Here is an 18,365-nt window from a genome sequence, read left to right on the forward strand (position 1 = left end):
GGAAGAAGCAACAGACCCCCATTAGAGAGGCAGCTGAGGGCATTGCTGATTAACCTGGCCACGGATGTGCTGTTACTTCGACCCTACAAAACAAAGCACTTACCGCACACGCCCTTTCCTCTTTCGTAGTTTCCTTTTCCAACTTTCTCTCCGCCTGTGAATTTTTTTTTCTGTTTTGAACTTGGCTATTGCCAGAGCTGGATGAGTCTCGGGGCGGGTCAGAGTTGAAGCTGCGGTTAGAGTCTGGAGGTGGATTTTGGGACTTGTTTCCATGACTTTGGCAGTTCGTGGAATTCTTGAATTCACACCCCGTTGGCGTGGCGGGCAGAGGAAGAGAGAGGAATTCCATTAGCAAAAGTAAAATGACATTTTCCATCATCTTTAGTGTTTTATTCTCATGGAAGACTCTGCAATTGGGCTGACAAAGTTTCTTCTTCCCTCTGTGGCAGGGTGACCAGATTTTCACAGTGAAAACCAGGACCGTTTGCCACATAGGAAGTGGACAGATTTAGCCGGGGTCAGAGAGCTCTGAATGGGGCTGCGTTCACACTGACACACTGCTGGGAAAAGTTTCAATCCGGAGACAGAACCTGAGACATTCAGGAACAAGGAGGTACCAGACACAGAGACAAAAGCCCTGGGAGATTAGCCCTGAGAAAAGCCTAGAGAGGGGGGACAGAGGGCTGCAGGTCGGGAGTGAGGGGCACCGGCAGAGCTGGGGGGGCGTGGGGGTCAGGGCTGGGCTCGCAGGAGGCTGCGGGTCAGGAGTGAAGGGCACCGGCAGAGCTGGGGGGGGGCACGGCCGGGCTGGCAGGGGGCTGCGGGTCGGGAGTGAGGGGCACCGGCAGAGCTGGGGGGGGGGCACGGCCGGGCTGGCAGGGGGCTGCGGGTCGGGAGTGAGGGGCACCGGCAGGGCTGGGCTGGCGGGGGCTGCGGGTCTGGGTGGAGGCTGGGCTGTCTCAGATGCTTTCAGCCTCGTCTCTCTGGCTCGGCGCTGCAGAGTCCAGACCGGCGAGTAGGTACTTACGGCAATGCAGACCACCACCACCACCAGGGCTATGACAAGTACAGCGCCGAAGCAGATCAAAGGTACCGCAGCGTTTGTCACGTGCTCCTCACTGGGGCCCTGCCAGGGACAAGGAAGGATCGTTTCTAATTATCACTTCGTGTCACTTCTTACAACCCCGAAAGCCGTAATTCTAGGGCTGCAGAGTCCAGCCCTCGAAAGCTACGAAATGAGAGAATTCATGGTGCCCATGAAGAGAGGGAGGGATCTGGGGGTCTGGATAAGAGAAGAGGGGGGAGGGGGCAGGACCCAGGAGAGGGGGCGGAGAGGAGCAGTGGGGAGGGGCGAGGATGGAGCAGGGGGGAGGGGCAAGGAGGGAGGGGTTAGAAGGGCAGGGAAGGAGGGCGGAGAGGAGTAGTGGGGTAGGGGTGGGGATGGAGCAGGGGGGTATTGGGTCCTGATCCTGTCCTTGGCACAGAGGGAGAAAAGTGTGGGCTGACATTGAGGGGAGAGCGCTCCCTAATGGGCACCCCTACCTCCCTGCAGCTTTGCGCCCCTTACCACCACGCTGAGTCCAATGGCAGAGTCCCTCCCGGTGCTTTCCAGGGAGATCTCCCCTCCAAACCGCGACCCGGCCCACTTCTGCTTAGCGTGAGATGGGCTGGGCTCACAGCAGGGGTGGGAAATGTGTGACCCAACCCCAAAAATCAATATCAGGTGATGGCTGTGATGGGAAGAGCCATAAATCTGCAGAATAATACCCTTCCCCTGACCCCCTCTGCCTTTCGCACTGGAGAAGGAGGATCTAACCCTGGACCCAGACACGGCCCATCCCGAGCTGGAGATCTCAGCGGACGGGAAGGAGGTGAAATGCGGGAGTTTCAAGAAGAACGTCAGCTGCAGCCGCAACCAATTCGACACGGCCAACTGCGTGGTGGCCCGGCAGAGCTTCAGCTCCGGGCGGCACTACTGGGAGGTGTTTGTGGGCCAGAAGCCGCGCTGGAACCTGGGCGTCGTTTCGGACCGAGCGGAGAGACGGGGAAGATTGATCCAGAGGAAATCCTGGTGGCCATGGTCTGAGGAGGTCTGTGCCGAGGGCTACTGGCTGATGGGCTACAACAAGGAGAAGGCTGGGAAGCCATACTGGGCGTTTGACACCAACCAGATGCCCTTTGACTGTAGCCCCCACCCTGAGACCATCGGGGTCTATCTCGATTACACGGGCGGGGAAGTGATCTTCTACAACGCCGGTGACCCCGATAATTTGATCCCCCTGTACTCCTTCTACAACGCTGCCTTCAAGAACGCCCCCGTCTACCCCTTCTTCGACCCCTGCTGGCATGACAATGGGGGCAACGCCCAGCCCCTTAAAATCCTGTGAGTGGCTGATTTACTAGTGGGGGTGGGGACCAAAGCCATCCCAGCCTTGGGGCTACCAGCATATACCGCGGGCTAGCTAGCTTCACGGCACTGTTCTGAGAGCCACACTAACCTCACCCAGCGACCAGGCAAAGCCGGCACGCTTAGCTGAGACAGGCCGGGGGGGTTGGGAAGGGGCAGTGAAAAAGCAGCAAGCTTAGACCATGAGATACTCACTCGCTACGGTATATTCACCCTCCTTCCCAGAGCTATTGGAGGGGTTTCCCTTCAGCAACCCACTCCCCAAAAGCCCCATCCTCCAATGGGTTTGTCTTGACTAGGATAAAGAATATTTACTAATTACAATAGCTAGGTTACTCCGCTCAGAGCGGAGGATAGAACCCAGGAGTCCTGGCTCCCAGCCCCCCCTGCTCTAACCCACTAGACCCCACTCCCCTCCCAGAGCTCGGACAGAACCCAGGAGTGGATCCAGATTGCACCTGGTGTTCTCATTCTCACCTGTGCAAAGTGCCCCTAAAACGCCCACCCAGAGCATAAATGAAGGGACAGGCTTGTTGGGGAGGGGTGAAGTCTGCTCTCACACACACCGATGTACATCAAGCGTTATCCCAGCAGAGACCCGCTGAGCCCTCTGTCCCACCAACCTGCTGTATCTCTTCAATACCGCTGTCTGCAAACTGCTGTTGCCCCTGGCTGCCCGGTGGCTACTGAGCTTCAGCCCAGGGCTTCTGCTTCTCTGAGGATTTTATTTTACTTTGCTCAATAAAGAAAAATATTTGCTGTAATTTCCCAGAATCCTGAGTTGTGACTCAGTTTCTCCATCCAGATCCCTGGGAATCCAGGGTCTGCCAAACCCTTCCTCAGTTTAACCCTTGTGCTGCTGTAGACATGTGTACGCAGCTGTAAACCAAGGCCTTCTACTCAAGAGCCCTCTGTGACGGGGTGCCCGGGGTGCAACCTGGACCGTGGCACTGCTGAGCTCTCTCCCCCACCAACCTGGGCTGCCCCTCACACTGTGATGCTGATGTCACGTCGTAAATCTCCATTGTAAATCCCTGCGCTTACACAGCCATCCGTCGGCAGGGACACACCCAGCTGGGTTACATGAATGATCTCCCAGCCACTTATGAACAAGAGAGGGGCTCCAGCCAATTCCCCCCAGCTCCCCAGCCTAGGACCCCAGAGCTGTACCATCCTGCCCTGGTCAGAAGCCTGATCGCTGTGCGCTCATTACCTAGTTTGCCGTTCCGACAAAAAGATAGTGGAGGTGCACTAGCCCTTGTTAACCTGAGTTGAGATTCCCCCAAGCACGTCAACCAAAACACACTGTTGTAGGTAAAAAATAAAACAGGTTTATTCACGACAGAAGGACAGATTGTAAGTGATTATAAGAGGTCGACATAAAGGTCACCTTAAGTAAATGAAAAGTAAACACACATTCTAAATCCTAAACTTTTACTCTAAGCAAGAGTTTTTTGCAAACAATGTCTCCCCCACAGATGGTACTCTCTCCTCAATACACGGGCTGGGACTGCCTGCCAGCCTGGGACCAAACTTTGCCAGTGCAAAGTCTTTGTCCTCCAGATGTTCTTCCAGGTGTTGAGTTTGGGGAGGGGGGAGAGAAGAGGTCAAGGGAGGTTGTCACCGCCTCTCTTTCTGTTACGAATTACACCTGATAGGACACGCACACTTGTGCTACGAATTACACCTGGTAGGACACGCACACAAGTGCTACGAATTACACCTGATAGGACACGCACACATGTGCTACGAATTACACCTGGTAGGACACGCACAGTTCGAATCTAGGCTGAGGCACAGAAATAAAGTCCACAACTGCAGAGTTCCCAAAAGACACTAAGTTTATTACGCTCGAGCGTGGTGCTCCCCTGCTAGCCAGGAGGGGACCCTGAATACAGATTATACAAAGGTTATATACTTTTTAGCAAAGCATGTTGCCCTCGTGCATCGGAAACCTTAGCCAATAAACAAACCCTTGTCTTATCTACCACCTATCCCTGCTTGGTGCATTCCTCGTGCTATACCAGTGTGTTAATTATACAGCATGGTCCTAAAGCCATGCATCAGTAACTTTTATTATCAGGATGGGAGGCCTCACATCAAGGCCAAGAGACAGGGAGTTAGAGGCTGACAAAAACCAGATACTGCAAATCAAGGCAGGCTGGAGACAAGGAGGAGGATTTTCACACGGATTCGGTATCTAAGGATTACTCCTCCTGGTGTATGATGTGCTGGCATTTAGACAGTGGTGGGCCCCAAACCAAAATGGAGTCACATGTGCTAACTTTTCTTAACACTTTCATAGGTTCTTCCAGCTTGCTGGAAAGATCTTTGCTGTGACGTGGGATGGCTGGCCCCCAGGGCGTACGTGCCTCCTCCGAGAAGTCTCTAGGATAGTGAATTGTGTGTCGACGAGCTATTAACGCCCTCTGGCTATTGCTGTAACCGAAAGGCTGGTTGTGGGTGTTCCCAGCCTCACCACATATTTCAGTAACACACACACACAGCAAAGCTTCACAACTCCCCATACCATGACAGCACGCACAACCCAACGGGGTCTTAGTGTCCAAGACTTACAAAATGCTCCCTCACAAGGCGTGCGCTGTGCCAAACGTATCATCAGCATCCTATCACAATGAGGGTACCAAGGCGCTACTTAGAGCTACAGAGCATCCCACCCTCTTGTCATCCCCGACTCCTCGTTCTAGCTTTCCAACATCCCCACGTTGGCGCCTGGCTGGCAGTGCCCTGGCTGCAGGGCCTCCGCTGCCAGGTGTTAGTAAATATTAACATGCAATGGTGTTAAACTCTCACAATGTGTCTACACGCCAACCAAAATCCTGTTCGTATCGTTTTTCTCGGTATTTAGTCCCCTGTACCTGGGAAGCTGAAAAGTTCTGTCCTGCAGTTGAACCTAGGGAGCGAAGAGAAAACGAACTCAGTAATGCGAGTGTGTGGAATCGTTCCCCCTGCTCTTTCCCCGACCGTACGGACAGCACACGCACCCAGTGGAGGGACCCTTTGAAAGTAATGCAGGGCGTCTACGGACATGTGTTATAACTCCCAGCAGGGGCTGAACGCGCTCTCCCCTGGCATCGAGTGACGAGCTGCAGGAGAAAGCTTCAGGAGCAGACCGTGTTTGCAGAAACATGCCTTCTCCGCCTCTGTGCATGGCCCAAGTGATGGACTGCGGCTGGCGCTGGGTTACAGATCACTCTGGTATCGAATGCAGGGCAGTAAAGGGCTGTTAGCCTGACTGTACGAGCAAAGGGCAGCAGGCCTGTGCTTCGCAGGCCCTGATCGACCGGGTCACCCTCACCTGAACCTTACTTGCTAGGAAGGGATAGAGGGGCCAATGCTCAGGGAAGAGGAGAAGGGGAGGGGACGGGTGTTGGTAGCTGGCCAGTCCAGGGGCTGGGCCTTAGGCCTGGTCTGGGGACAGCGAAAGGGCCCCGCTGCTGAAGTAACCGAGAGCTGAAGCAAGCGGCAGCCCCTGGGAAGGTGATGTCGCAGCAGTGGAGATTCGGCAGAGAGAAGGTGGCCGAGGGATGGTGGCCAGCAGCAGCGTTGGCCAGCAGTATCAGAGTTCTTGCTCAAGCCCCCCGCGCCCCGGGGAGGGAGGTGAGCCCCCCGTGATGACAACTCTCAGCCTTCGCTAGCTAACTGTGAGTGGGGTGCGGCAAGGGAGAGGGGAGGGATGTGTTAAGGGGCATTTGTTTGTCCGACTGTCCCACCTCAAGGGGGGAAACTGAGGCAAAGGACACGGCCCAACATACTCTGGGGCAGGGTTTGCTGATGGTCACGTGCTTTTGAATCATGCAGGGTGAGGATTGTGGGGAGATGAAAGAGCCCGGGGGGGAGAAGGGCCCGTGTCTGTGTTTTAATAACATCGGGGGGGAACTGCAACTCTTCTCAAAGAACAACAGGGAGAAAACCCGAGAGAGAGAAAACGGGAACCAGAGAGAGAGAGAGAACGCGAGGGGGACTCGGGCGGAAGGGACAGGAGTGAGCAAGTCTGATGTTCACTGGGTTAATTGGCTGTTTCAGCGGGAGGACCCGGGGGGGGGGCATTTGGGGGATGGGTTTGAATTCCTCATTCCCCACCCTTGTCAGTTACTAACTACCTGACCCCATCCCTGCTTTAGCCCCTACATTCAGCTAGGATGGTTGGGCAGGTTGGCTGGGTGCCCCTGCTCAGATGACCAGCAGTGAAGCAGCTAATCACATTGACAGTGAAACAGTCGTCATTATGTTTCAGAGTTAACACACAAATGTGCTGAATAAGGCCATTCCCACCTCACAGAGCTAACAGCCCAGGCTGCCTGCAGACTCAGGCAGACAGCACAGCACTGGTAACGCTCAGTCTATACTGAAACAGTTTCCTCGCTGCCACCAGAGATAGTCTCGCTGTTGTGGTCTAGGTGTATAAACCCCACACTGTTAACCAGGGGTTACTGGGAACCTGAGCCCCATTAGGTCCCCGGGTGGCACCTGGTGGGGTGTAGGCAGAACTAGGGATCAAACCCAGCTGGGGAGGGGGTGGGTCTCCATAAGGGTGGAGGGAAAGCAGGCCAGGAGAGCTGGGGGAGAGGGAGCTGGTGGGGGAGATGCCTGGGAGCTGGGAACTTGGAGCCAGAGCTCCAGTGTCGGAGCCAGGAGGAGGCTGGAGGAGATTAAGCCAGTAGCCAGCCCCTGCGGAGGGGCAATCCCCGTGACCATGCTCTGGCCCGGACTTCCCTCCAGGGCTCCCTTGATGCCACGGACTTGGCGGTGCATACTCTGGCGTCCGGGATTGCAATGAGGTGCAATGCCTGGCTCCAGTCCTCTGGTCTTCCCCCAGAGGTCAAGCAGACCCAACAGGACCTTCCCTTTGATGGCCAGGGGGCTCCACAGCCGGCCTGACAGGAAAAGTTTCCGACAACCATGCACGCGGCGTGCGCACACCTAACTGGGATAGATCTGAGCAACACATCTCAGAACAACAGTTACAAAAGGTACGTAACTCTTTTTTCTCGTACAATCAATCCATGTTTCATGTGACAGGTTGGCAGCTGGCGGCCCTCAGAGCCCCCACAGACTATCCTGAGGCCACAGCTGCTGCCTCAATTCTATACAGACATGACAAAAAGGGAACACGGCAGAGTGGGCCCATCTCAGAACTGGCCGCTCCCATACTCCAGGCTCTCACTAGCTCCTTTTTTCTTTCCCCATAGTCTGTAGGGAGGCCAGGAGAAGACCCAGGCCGACCAGGCTAATCTCCTGGAACAGGTGGGAGATGTCCCTAAGTGGCTGGAGGCTTGAGAGGAAACCCAGGGGTGGCTGGAGGAGAAGAACCGAGGGCTGCTGGGGAAGGTGGGCAGACAAGGAAGAAGAAGCTACTGCTGAGGTGGGTGAGATGAAGAGGGAGATCTGGGACCAGAAGTGGCAGCTGAGAGCCATGGCGCAGCAGCGAGAGCAGGAGCAAGGCCAGAAACAAAGCCATGGTCCCCCCCAGCAGGAGGTTAGAGCTCCCACCTCCCCTTTCCTGGGGCCCCAATGTGGGGTGCTAAGGACTGTGTTGGAATTGCAGCCTATCACTTTTAAGAGAGCAGGGGGCTGGGCGGGGGCTGGGGGTTCTCTGGTCCTGTTTGAAGGCTGGGGGTGCTGCCAGCAAAGCGTCTGTTCAGAGTCAGTCTGGGAAGAGCCAGTTTAAAGCAGGACGGGGTGATCTGTGTCTCCCTGCCTTCGGGAGCAGCCTGTTTTCTCTCTGCCTGTGTTTGGTTATTCTGGGTTATCGCTGTGGATTCTAAGCAGGAAAGTCGGGCGATGCTGCAGTCTTCCCACGGTATTTCTGTGCTGATCTACCGTCTCTGTGTGCGCCGTGAACATACAAGGACGAGGTTCAATACATCACCAGGAGGGAGAGTAAAGATAAAATGGCTGCATTTGGCCGTACACACAGTTTCCAATTTAATAAAAAAGAGGAAGATTTTGCAACATGTACTCAGAGACTGAGCCATATTTTTATGCAGATGTTCAAAGCTATGGAAGATACTGATAAACAAGGGCTGTTTTCTTGACACTGGTGGGGAAAACCCTCACGGATGGTGCTTAAAGACTTCCGTTTCCACCAAGAACCTGGGCAGCTGTAGTATAAGGACACAGTAGAGATTACAAAGAGACATTAAGGCCCAGGCCACCAGTGTGCCAGGCACTGTACATTATTTATTAGGTGTATTACGGTACTGCCCGTTAGCCCCCTCATGGACCAGGCCCCCATTGTGCCAGGAACCATACTCTATATGTGAGGACTAGTACGGTGGTACCCAATCACGGCCGAGGACCCGCATGTTGCCAGGCATTTGTATGACATGGAGGCAGCAGGAGATTCAGAGTGACTCCTCATCAGATGCCTTCAGAAACCAGATCACCCATCCAGAAACACCAGGGGAACACCACACACGTCCCGGTTAATCATTGATTTAATCGTTAACAATTTTATTCCAGTCATTCTCTTTTGCACATGTGCAATTAACAAGGTGAGACCCATTCCCGGAACTGACAATCATATCAGCATTGAACCTTGGAGTTATTTAGCCAAAGGCTGGTACCACGTAAGCAAGAATGTTTGTTCTCCCACAATCAATCCACGTTTCATGTGAAATGTTGGCAGCTGGTGGCCCTCAGGGCCCACACAGAATATTTTGAGGCCACAGCTGCTGCCTCAATTCCATACAGACATGACGAAAAGGAAACACCGCAGAGTGGGCCCATCTCAGGACTGGCCGCTCCCATACTCCAGGCAAGGGAGATGCTCTCCTGATGGGCAGTGACCTCCGTGAAACGGTGGATCGCACTCCCTCAGATGGGACCCACCGTCAGATGGAGGTACTAGGGCCTGAGCATATCACATGCCCTGAGGAAGCTGTTCCAGACAGACAGAGGGGGCTTCCGGATCTCAATCTGGAGCTGAGAAGAGGTTGCAAAGAAGAGGCCTGTGTTGCCAACTCTGTTTTTCTTAAAGCCCCAGCTCATGGAGTCATGTGATCATGGGAGAATCTCCCTTTCCTCCCACTCCCTAACTAAAAGCTACATTTCTAGTCATCTGAGATGTGGAGAAGAAATTGAAAACGTGACCCCGAAAGGCTTAAAATCCAGAAGGTAAATAAAAAGAGCCCCAAATGTATTATTTTTAAACGGTCTGCTGTTAAGCCGATCTCATGACATTTTAGTTAGGTTCAAGCTGAGATCACAGCGGGAAATTTTGTTCACTCAACGAGATGTCGTGCCAACTGGACTCAGGATTCCAGCAGTGGTCGCAAAAGGGCCCAATCCATAGGCATAGGCGCCGACATCCCCTCTGCCTGGTGGGTGCTCGATCCTGCCCCTGACCCTGCCCCCATTCCACCCTCTTCCCCCAAGTCCCCACCCCTGCCCCACCCCTTCTCCGCCTCCTCCCCTGCGTGCACCGCATCCCCGCTCCTCCCGGAAAGTCCTAAGCGCTGCCAAACAGCAGTTCAGCGACAAGGGGGGGCCGGGAAGCACTGGGAGGGAGTGGGAGTAGGGGGGACGTGGCGCGCTCGGGGGACGGGGAGAAGGAGATGAGGAGGGGGGAGCTTGGCTGCCGGTGGGTGTGGAGCACCCGCTAATTTTTCCCTGTGGGTGCTCCAGCCCCAGAGCACCCACGGAGTCGGTGGCTATGTCCACAGGGAGAATCACCTCTCTGCTCCTGCTCGAGACGCCCCTGTTTAGTGGTTAAACCCCACCTGCGGCACCCTTGCACAGAAAGATCGTCTCTCGTCCCTTCTCCCTCCCCTCCTCCTTTCCCCCCTCCCCACGCCCGGCCGTGCCTTCGCTTTCACTTTCTCCTTACGGGAAGTCCCGGCATGAGGGGAATCATTAACTCTGGCAGGTCATTTCCCCCTCAGGCCTGACCGGGACGCCCTGTTGCCTGCAGCGGGGTCATTTCCCAGCCCACGGCCTAGGAGAGTTGGGCTCAGTGACTTCGGCTGGGTCCCTCCTGGTTCACCGTGGGCTGAGGCCGACAGTCCTTGCTGAGCGCCACTTCTACCCACTCCGCAGGCTCCTCTCTCCTCTTCACAGCCGCCCCACGCCCGGCCCTAGAGAGCCAGCGGGAGACCCCTGTCGCCTCCTTGACATTCTCCTGCTTGCACCCCTACTTGCCCCGGGGGGGGGCCCCCGACTCGTGGCGGATCCGTTCCCCCTGCTGTCCCAGACTGGATCTCCCTGACGAGGTTTTCTGAAGGCGTCTGATGAGGAGTCACTCGGACTCTCCTGACACCCCGATTTCATACAAATGCCTGGCACCTTGGGGTCCTCGGCCACGATTGGGTATTACCGTATTACACCTACCGTACTACACCTAATATATACAGTCTGGCTCCTGGCCCAGTGGGGGCCTGGCCCATGACTGGGGCTAATAGGCACGACCGTAATACTTTGTTTCTGGCCTTGCTCCTGCTCTCGCTGCTGCGCCATGGCTCTCAGCTGCCACTTCTGGTCCCAGATCTCCCTCTTCGTCTGCACTAAAGGGATGCGTTAGGGGCCGGGGAACGACTACAGCTTCGCTGCGGTAGCAACTGCAGTGCTGGGCGGCCCCTGCTCTGTGGCCGGGAAGTGTGGCTGGATTACTCCTAATGGCTGGACCCTGAGCGGAGAATTTGCCCACAGTAAGGCTGAATGTGCTGTCCAGGAAAGCAAGGGGTTAATGAAATTTTGTAAATTAAAATCGGTGACGTTATGGCCCACAGAATTAGTCAGGTGTGCAAAATTACTACTTAGAGGAAATCAAGTGAGTCTCGAGTAGGAGGACCCATAGCTCTTGGCATAATGTGGGGCCATGCGGGTACCCATAGCAGTGCTGCTGACTTGAGGGTAGACCTGCGACGGGTACCCGCCTGGCCCCACAGGATGCCGACATTTTTATGGCTGATTTAGAACAACGCTTCCTCAGCTCTCGTCCCCTAACGCCCCTACTTTACTTGCGCTACATTGATGACATCTTCATCGTCTGGACCCAAGGAAAAGAAGCCCTTGAGGAATTCCACCATGATTTCAACAATTTCCATCCCACCATCAACCTCAGCCTGGACCAGTCCACACAGGAGATCCACTTCCTGGACACTACAGTGCAATAAGCGATGGTCACATAAACACCACCCTATACCGGAAACCTACTGACTGCTATTCCTACCTACATGCCTCCAGCTTTCACCCTGACCACACCACACGATCCATTGTCTACAGCCAAGCCCTAAGATACAACCCGCATTTGCTCCAACCCCTCAGACAGAGACAAACACCTACAAGATCTCTATCAAGCATTCTTACAACTACGATACCCAAATGCTGAAGTGAAGAAACAGATTGACAGAGTGAGACGGGTACCCAGAAATCACCTACTCCAGGACAGGCCCAACAAGGAAAATAACAGAACGCCACTAGCCGTCACCTTCAGCCCCCAGCTAAAACTTCTCCAGCACATTATCAACGATCTACAACCTATCCTGGAAAATGATCCCTCACCCTCCCAGACCTTGGGAGACAGGCCAGTCCTTGCTTACAGACAGCCCCTCAATCTGAAGCAAATACTCACCAGCAACCACACACCACACACCAGAACCACTAACCCAGGAACCAATCCCTGTAGCAAACCTCGTTGCCTTCTCTGTGTCCATATCTACTGTAGCCACACCATCAGAGGACCCCACCACATCAGCCACACGATCAGAGGCTCATTCACCTGCACGTCTACCAATGGGATCTATGCCATCATGTGCCAGCAATGCCCCTCTGCCATGTACATTGGCCAAACCGGACAGTCCCTACGTAAAAGAATAAATGGACACAAATCGGACATCAGGAATGGTAACACACAAAAGCCATTGGGAGAACACTTCAATCTTCCTGGACATTCAATAACAGATTTGAAAGTAGCCATCCTTGAACAAAAAAACTTCAGAAACAGACTTCAAAGAGAAACTGCAGAACTAAAATTCATTTGCAAATTTAACACCATTAATTTGGGCTTGAATAGGGATGGGGAGTGGCTGGCTCCTTACAGAAGCAGCTTTGCCTCTCCTGGAATTGACACCCCCTCATCTATTGTTGGGAGTGGACCACATCCACCCTGATTGAAGTGGCCCTGTCAGCACTGGTTCTCCACTTGTGAGGTAACTCCCTTCCCTTCATGTGTCAGTGTATAATGCCTGTATCTGTAACTCTCACTCCATGCATCTGAAGAAGTGGGTTTTTTACCTACGAAAGCTTACGCCCAAATAAATCTGCTAGTCTTTAAGGTGCCAACGGACTCCTTGTTGTTTTTGTGGATACAGACTGACCCGGCTACCCACTGATACTCAAGCAGAAGGGTGATTCTCCCTTTGGATTTGTCCCTTTTGCGACTGCTCCTCAAATGCTGAGACCAATTCTGGTGCCCTTCAGTCAAACAGGCTGTTGATAAACTGGAGAGGGGTCAGAGAAGAGCCACGAGAATGATTCAAGGATTAGAAACCTGCCTTAGAGTGAGAGACTCCAGGAGCTCGATCTATTTAATTTAACAGAGAAGGCTACAGGGTGACTTGATCCCAGCCTATATGTCCTGGAATGGGGAACAGGAAATTGATAATAGATGACTCTTCAATCTGGCAGGGAAAGGTCTGACACGAGCCAGTGGCTGGAAGTTGGAGCTAGACAAATTCAGCCTGGGAATAAGGCACAAAGTTATAGCAGTGAGGGGAACTCACCATTGGAGCAACTTACCAAGGGCTGTGGTGGATTCTCCTTCGCTGGCAGGTTTTAAATCAAGACGGGATGTTTTTCTAAAAGCTCTGCTCCAGTTCAACCAGGAATTAAAGGACAGCTGTTCTCTGGCCTGTGTGATCCAGGAGCTCAGACTAGATGATCATGGGGATGGGGGGAAGGGTCCCTTCTGGACTTGGAATCTATGAACTTACACTCGTGCAAGTCCCTGCGCTTTGAAAGCCCCTTGCTCTGAGCCACTATTGTGGGGGTATTTATTGAACTCCTTGGCATGACACCTCCTTGAGTGAATAAAATTTCCCGCTGTGATCTCAGCTTGTACCTAACTCAAATGTCATGAGATCGGCTTAACAGCAGACGGTTTAAAAATAATACATTTGGGGCTCTTTTTATTTACCTTCTGGATTTTGAGCCTTTCGGGGTCACATTTTCAATTTCTTCTCCACATCTCGGATGACTAGAAATGTAGCTTTTAGTTAGGGAGTGGGAGGAAAGGGAGATTCTCCCATGATCACATGACTCCATGAGCTGGGGCTTTAAGAAAAACAGAGTTGGCAACACAGGCCTCTTCTTTGCAACCTCTTCTCAGCTCCAGATTGAGATCCGGAAGCCCCCTCTGTCTGTCTGGAACAGCTTCCTCAGGGCATGTGATATGCTCAGCCCCTAGTACCTCCATCTGATGGTGGGTCCCATCTGAGGGAGTGCGATCCACTGTTTCACGGAGGTCACTGCCCATCAGGAGAGCATCTCCCTTGCCCGGAGTATGGGAGCGGCCAGTCCCGGGATGGGCCCACTCTGCCGTGTTCCCTTTTCGTCATGTCTGTATGGAACTGAGGGAGCAGCTGTGGCCTCAGGATAGTCTGTGAGGGCCCTGAGGGCCACCAGCTGCCAGCAGTCCACATGAAAGGTGGATTGATTGTACGAGCACAAACCCAGATGCCGTTGCTCAATTTTGAAATCCACGATGGCCACCAAAGGGGGTAGAGTTTTCCCGTTTGCTGTAATGATCGCCACATAAGCATCCCCCCCCCCCATCATTTTCACACCTCTTTTCGACAGCTGCCCCAACCCGGGCGGTACTTTTCGGTGGCCACCATCTCCACAAGCAGCTTGGATCCCGCGCAGCCCCTTCCCTGCTCCCGTGACCGTTACGTGGCAGATCCCGGGCGGGCGAGCCCCTGGGGTTCGCAGCCCTGCAGGGTGAGCCCCGACACAGGGGGACGCGGGGTTCCCTTCGAGGGCAATTGGCTGAGGGACACAATGAAAAGAATTCAAGGGTGCTCTTGGCATCCCCGGAGCAGCTGCGGACGGAGCCCGAGGAACAAGCCCTGACGGGCCCCATGGCAGCGGTGGGCCGGCTTGGGCCCACGAGCCGCAGCCACAGAGCTTTGGGGGGCTCACGGGCCCGGACTGGGCAACGGGCTCCCCCCCAGCCGTCCTGCACGGGGACGCCAACGCGAGAGGGGCCCGCGCAGTGGAGACACCAACGGCGATCGCCCTGTGGAAACCGGCTTGCTGACGGCCTGTGGGAAATCGTGGGGGTGCCGGACGATCCGCCGTGGGGGCAGTGGCCATGCAGGACACTGAGTCGTCTCCTGCTCCGCAGGGCTGTGACTCGGGAACGCCCCGGGCCGGCGACAGAGGCGGAAGCAGCTGCCCCAGTGGCCGAGGGTTTCCTGATGTCCGTGGCCCCGAGTCTCCCGTAATCGTCACTCACGTGTTGGGGAGCTCTGATCGGTCATTCATACCCAGCTGCGCCTGTGTCCAGGCTTCCAGCACCGAGCCCTGGCCCCAGAGAAGAACGTACCCTCGTGGGTAGCCGTACACAGTGGGTGGGGAAACTGAGTCACGCCTAGTGTTCCTAAAACGCTAGTTTCCCCGCCCCAGCATTCTCCACAAACGGATGGAATAGAAAAGACAGATGGGGGGGCGGCTGCTGTTCTCCCTCTCCTGGGACACCTGAACGAGGGGGCACTGGAGGAAGCCTCCCCTGGGCCGCATGAGCGTGTCCTGGGGAACTCCCTGCCACTGCATGCTGCTGAGGCCAGAGTCAGTGGGTTAGAGCTGGGGGGGGCTGGGAACCAGGACTCCTGGGTTCTATCCCGGCTCTGGGAGGGGAGCGGGGGCTGGTGGGTTAGAGGAGGGGGGCTGGGAGCCAGGACTCCTGGTTTCTCTCGCCCGCTCTGGAAGGGGAGTGGGGTCTAGTGGTTAGAGCAGGGGGGCCTGGGAGCCAGGACTCCTGGGTTCTGTCCCCGTCACTGCACAATAAGGGCCCTGATCTCAGCCGGGGTCCATTTAGTGCTTTGGGGTTCATTATTCACTTGCACGTTCACTACCGCTGCTCCCATTCACCTCCCCCTGTTATCTCTGTCTCCTCCCGCGACCCCTCCTTTCATCTCCACCCCCTCTTGCCCCCACCCAGAGCGAGACCCGATTTCGGAGCCTTTCAGGCCTGCTTCCCCCTGGAGGCGACATCCGTGGTGTCCCAGCCTGTCCCCAGCCCCCCGGGTAACAGCGGCTGGGTCTCTCAGAAGCCAGCCCTTCTCCCCTTCCTGCCGACCCACGCTGGGGTCACGCGCTCGGCCCTGCCGGCACGTCCCACGGGGAGGTGCCACCCGTTCAGCCGCTGGGCTCCCTTTGGGTTCTCCGGTTCCTCCCTCGCCCTGGGCTGGTTTCGGCTACTCCACGCCCCCCTCGCGGCTCCTGCCTCAGCTTTTTAACTCTCATTGCGACCACTGGCCAGCCGTGCAAAGTCCAGAGGGAAACTGAGGCATGCAGCGGCATCAGAGAAATACGACCGAAAAGTCCCACTTCGTCACAGTAGAGGGAATATTGTCTCAGCTCTTATTGGCCCCCAGCCAAGGAAGCGTCCGGGCCCAGTTCCCTGGAATCTGCCCCCCAGAATCAACGTGTCACGGACGTCAGGAGCAAAGGCACCCAGGGCTTGCAAAGACACGACCACAAACCCAGCCCTGCCGCGTCCCTGCCCTGCCCGTGCCCTCTTCTGCCAGGTGACTTGGGCCACAGCATCACCCGGGGACCAGCCTCCGGGGCAGGCCCCTTCCTCGCTCCGCTGCGTCGGTCGGCTCCCAGCCGGCTGGATCAAAGCTCCCCTGCCCACCGCCAAGTCTCCGGTACCAGTGTGAATAAAAAGCTCTCCCCGGGTAAACCAGACTTCCCCAATACAGCTGCCCCCCGCCCCCGTGCCGCTGAATGACCCGTCGGGGTAACCGATCGCAGCAGGAGTCAGGGGATCAGGCCAGGACTCCTGCTCCTTCGCGGCAGGGTGGTTCACCGGGCACATTTCCGCATCACACGGCCTCTCCCCTGCAGCAGGGGGCGCTACTGCTCCCAGCCCGCTGCTGGCTGCATCCCAAACAGACGCCCCGGGGTTAGTCCCCGTCCTACCCACTGCAAACAGAGAGACACAAAGCGGGGACTTGGGGAGCAAAGTCGCTGCGATGCAGCCACCTCTGGGGTGGGGCAGCTGGGGAACAGCTGCATATAACATCACATGGGGACAGCTCACCTGGCGCTGAGATGCAGCCCACCTCTGGGGCGGGGCAGCTGGGGAACAGCTGTATATAACATCACATGGGGACAGCTTACCCGGCTCTGAGATGCAGCCACCTCTGGGACATAGCAGCTGGGGAACAGCTGCGTATAACACCACATGGGGACAGCTCACCCGGCTCTGAGATGCAGCCACCTCTGGGGTGGGGCAGCTGTGGAACAGCTGCATATAACATCTCATGGAGACAGCTCACCTGGCGCTGAGATGCAGCCACCTCTGGGGCGGGGCAGCTGGGGAACAGCTGCACTGCCGGGGGCGGGGTCTGCCCTCACGCTAGTCCCCGCAGCACCCTGGGGGGTCTCCCCTCCAAGCACGATCCCAGCCGGACCCTGCTGGGCGAGCTCTGCTGGGAGACAGCCTCTAAGGCGGGATTCGTATGGCCCCTGCCAAGGGTGGGGAACAGCCCCATAAACCCAGCGTGGCCCCTCCAGCCCCCCGCTCTGCCTTTCCCAGCAGAGGAGGGTCTAACCCTGGACCCAGCCACGGCCCATCCCCTGCTGGAGACCTCGCCGGACAGGAAGCAGGTGAAACGCGGGAGTTTCACGAAGACCGTCCGCTCCAGCCCGAGGAGCTGGTCATCCCAACGCCCCCGATTCGCCTGCTCCCCTTCCACAGCGCCCCCGGCCACCCCGTCTTCGACCCCGGCTGGCAGGACACCGGGCAACCCGCGGCCCCGCCAGATCCCGGGACCCGCAGGCCAGCGCCTGGTTCATGACCTTGCCATTTCGGGGTGGAGGGGCGACGGTCGGGCGCTGCCACGTTCGCGGCTCCGCGGCTGCCCACAGCCACCCCGCGGCTCTGACATAATCGCGGTGCCCGGCCCGCGGGGACGGCAGGGAGAAAGCCCAGCGGGGCCGGCTCCGGCGGAGAGTGGCTGGCTCAGGCCCAGGCGAATCGTGGGAGACCCGTTGCCGGTGGATGGTCCCGAGAAAACACACGGGAAACCCGAATATTTTAAAGACGGGGCATTTGCCAGGGGAGGGGCTGTATCTCCTGACCCCCTTGATTAGCTAACTTGACATTTGCACCCCAAATGCTATCCAGTGCCTACTACCAGCCTGGCAGTTTCAGGGGGGGCAGGATCTACAGAACCCCTGAATTACTGAACCCCAACTTCGCACCCCAAATGCTATCCAGTGCCTACTACTGGCCAAGGCTTTTTGTGGGGCAACAATCTGAACCCCCTAGACTACAGCCCCATATTTGCCCCCGAAAGTCTATCCAGAGCAGACCAATTTGGGGGGAGGGACTGTATCTCCTGAACCCCTGGACTAATCAACCCCAAATTTGCACCCCATATTCCACCTGGCGTCTCCTCCCAGCACAGCAATGGTCAGGTCGATCTGACGCGGCGTGTGGATTTTAGAGCCGCTTGAGATGGGACCTTGCTGCAGAATTTGGGGGACGACCTTAAATGGGCCGCAGCTAGACGTGAGCTGGCTCTGGGGGAGCTGAACCCCACTCTGCTCGCCGTGAGAGGGGCAGGGCAGAGCCCGCAGCCTGGATCTGCGGGGGCCTTTCATGCTTTCGAGCTCCTATGCTACGCAATAAAATAACAACCAAGCCGGAGGCCGGTGGCGGGCCTGGCAGCTCCTCTGGGCAAACGCTGCGCGCCGAAGGGAG

This window comes from Chelonia mydas, chromosome 6, assembly GCF_015237465.2.
Source record: "Chelonia mydas isolate rCheMyd1 chromosome 6, rCheMyd1.pri.v2, whole genome shotgun sequence".
NCBI classification, from domain to species: Eukaryota; Metazoa; Chordata; order Testudines; family Cheloniidae; genus Chelonia; species Chelonia mydas.